The sequence below is a fragment of the Pundamilia nyererei genome, unplaced genomic scaffold (genome assembly GCF_000239375.1).
Source record: "Pundamilia nyererei isolate P.nyererei 1_Seehausen unplaced genomic scaffold, PunNye1.0 scaffold00079, whole genome shotgun sequence".
NCBI classification, from domain to species: Eukaryota; Metazoa; Chordata; class Actinopteri; order Cichliformes; family Cichlidae; genus Pundamilia; species Pundamilia nyererei.
The window spans coordinates 2,717,227-2,720,664 of record NW_005187480.1 but is presented as its reverse complement, the minus strand read 5'-3'; positions in this window follow the sequence as shown (position 1 = coordinate 2,720,664).

Below are 3,438 nucleotides of genomic sequence, written 5' to 3'. Positions count from 1 at the left end.
TATATATATATATATATTGTTCCAGGCAGCAGCGTTACATTGCCATGGTTACAGGTGACGTGTTCTCTGTGACTGAGTGTTTCTGGGTGGAGAGAGCGCAGCGGCCCTTCGCGATAGACGCTAGGACAATGCTTCGTGGGCTGCCTCTGTCGACCGACATACTGAGCCCCCGACAGCGAGCAGTGATGCCTACAACACCAGCTAAGGTACCGAAATACAACAGGCTAACCCCGCTTGACCCCTACCTCTCACAAGTCAGGCATAGTGGCTGGAGTGATGAAGAGGCTGCTACACACCTAGCACTAGCATTGGAAAGAGATGCACTGCAGGTACTGCTTGACCTAGCCCCGGCAGAGCAGCATGAGCTCCAGGCCCTCACCATGGCACTCGAGAGGCAATTTGGGCAGCGGCACTCCACTGATCAGAGCAGGGAGCAGCTGACCAACCGGAGCCGTCGGGCAGGGGAAAGCCTGGGCACCTTTGCAGCTGATGTGTTGCTATATGCTTGTCGTGGCTACCCAGAGTTCCCAGCAGCAGCCCGTGAGGAGCTTAGCCTGCATGGTTTTCTGCGAGGACTCTTTCCAGAGCGACTGCGCCAACACGTCTGGCTGGCCATGCTATGAACTCTCCGTGAGGCGCTCCTTGAGGCTGAAAGGGCCAAGCTGGTGCTCGCCTCACGACCTAACCAGCAGGTAACTCCACCAAACTACCCCCAAATCAGAGCCGCAGACTGCGACAGGGAGGGGGAGTTCACCGAGATATGCCAGCTGCAGCCCTTGGTGCCCTGGAGGCATCCCCGTCAACCGACCGACCACTTCTGTGATGAGCTTGGCCACGTGGCGCACGACTGCCTGGCACCCACCCCAAAGACCAGACTATGTGGCCTCAAGGAAACGAGAGAAGGAGCGGTATAGCCAGGGAACCACCGCTCCAGCTTACAGCCCCCCCGCTCCAAGAACGATGCACGGTGGTGGGCCTAGTCGGGCACCTCAAGGGTCTCTACCTGAGCTGCTGTGTTGAGGACCAGCCCTGCCGGGCCCTGGTGGACACGGGGTCTACCATTTCCCTAATACGACCTGGAACGTCCGGGCCGCTTGTGATGGGTTGGTCGCCCACCGACACCCAGCTGGTGACGTGGGAGAGAACTGACATGCGGGGGAAGAGACCGTTGCGGATCCGAGTGAAGGATCTGAAGCTGGTGCACGACTTCTGGCTTGCTGACATCCAAGACCAGTGCATTGGCCTTGATCTGCTGACCCGCTGGGGGGCCTGCATTGACACTGCGAAGGTGGCTATCACTCTTGGTACAGAGACTCTGGCCTTCCAGTGCGGTCAAAGGCGCACGGAGGGGACCAGAGACAGATAAGCCAGGCTTAAGGCAGCTGCCGCTCAACAGACTTTGGACTCCGGTGACTCTGGACCATCTCTACTCACCCCAACTCTACTCGCCTCAGCCCCAGCCTCTAGGCTCAACAAACCTCTGCTGCGAGATCAATCAACTTCAGACCAGACAACAAACGACGGAGGCTCCGGAAAAGTGCAATCAAACGATGAGTTTTATTATCACAGGAGAACAACCAACCGTCAGCATACGGATTGTTTTGCTCTGACAAGAATACATTGGGTTCTGGTTTTATAGGATAAAATATCACACCTATGTCAATACAGTTCAAAAATACATGGTGACAGACGGGCAAAAGTTCAACTCGTGCAGACAAGGGTACATCACGTACACTTCTAATAACCATAAACCGACATATAACTTCCCTTTTCTACATTACTTGCCTTTTAGGGTAATAACTTCAGGTCTTAGCATCTCTGAGAGCTAATAATGGACCCTCGTCATTAATCACTAAGTAGAGTACTTTGCAGCCAGTCTCAAACTGAAGCAGAAGATGCTTAGGCCTTCGCTCAGACCTGCTACTAGATTAATATGTGTATCGTAAGCGTGCATGCAATTAACCTGCTATGTTCTCATCTCCCCTCAGCATGTATCATCTGGACACTCTCACCAGTGAAGCTTAAAACCTTCTAGAATGGAACATCAACTCTAACCAAGCACATTTATGCATTGTGTATAAAATGAACTCAACCTATAAAAATAGAAAGGTCAATGTGATGACAGACATATTCAATGCAATATAAACCCTGCAGGAAATATTACTGATAAATGATACTGTAAAACATGTTATTAATACATTCTTCATAAGGCAGATTATATGGTAGCAATAAAAGAATCTCTGAATCCCAACACCTCCCTCGACTGAGACAACCCAAGCTGTTGATGACCTGTGGCAGCGCAGCAGCGTAGGCCAGCTGAATTGGGAACAGGAGGCTGACGCGACATTGGTTCAGGTGGGGGCCTGGCTGGAAGCGGCGCTACGCCCAGACTGGACGTGGGTGTTGGGCCTTGTGAATGGCTACTACTCCCAGTACAACAATCTGGAGACCCATAATGGCCTCCTATACAGGAGATGGTGGGTGTTAGAGTTTGTATTTTTGATTGTCATTTATGCTTAGAAATATTTACTTTGCAGTGTAATTATATTGTCTTCAACGTTCCAGCGGATAGGTGCAAGCTACAAACCTATCAGTGGGCCCCCGGCCAGGGCAAGGATCTCCTGCAGCTGTTGGTGCCTCGGTCGCTGCGGTCGCAGGTGCTCGAGCTTGTCCATAGCTTGGTGGGGGCCGGCCACTATGGGAATGCCAAAACTCTCCGCTGTCTCAGGGGACGGTTCTACTGGCCTGGTTGTCGACGGGATGTGGAACTTCATGTGCACTGCTGTGACACCTGCACGGCACGGAAGGGCCCCACTTAACGCTCCACTGCCCCCCTGCAGCAGTATCTGGTGGGGGGCCCGATGGAGAGAGTGGGAGTGGAGGTCCTAGGGCCTTTCCCCGTTACCAAGTCAGGCAACCGGCACGTGTTGGTGGCCATGGACTGCTGCAGGAAGCTGAGGGAGTGGCTGCGGGTGGTTCATGACTACACCCGCCAGGCCCAGGCCAGCGCCGGAGTACAACAGAGAAGAGCCGGTGACACCAGGTGCCGAGGGGGAGCTTTCGTGCCTGGCGACAAGGTTTGGGTGTACTGCCTGGTTCGCAAGAGAGGAGTGTCCCCCAAGCCGTGCAGCCACTGGCAAGGGCTGGCGGAGGTCGTGGAGCGGCTAACAGAAGTGGTGTACCGGATCCGCATGCCAGGCCTGGGGCGCATGCTGGTGTTGCACCAGGACAGACTCTCACCGTACTGACCGCCCGCTCCAGCAGGCGCCAGGGCAGGGGATGCTGGTGGCACCCGTTCTAATTCCGAGTAACTCTTCCCCTGCTGGTCGAGATCGGCCTGTGCGACGAAAAAGGGCACCTGGCAAAGCAGCAGCTCAGAACTCTGCAAATGAAAGGAGGAGATGACTTACACTGGACAGTAAAACGCAGCAGGAGTAT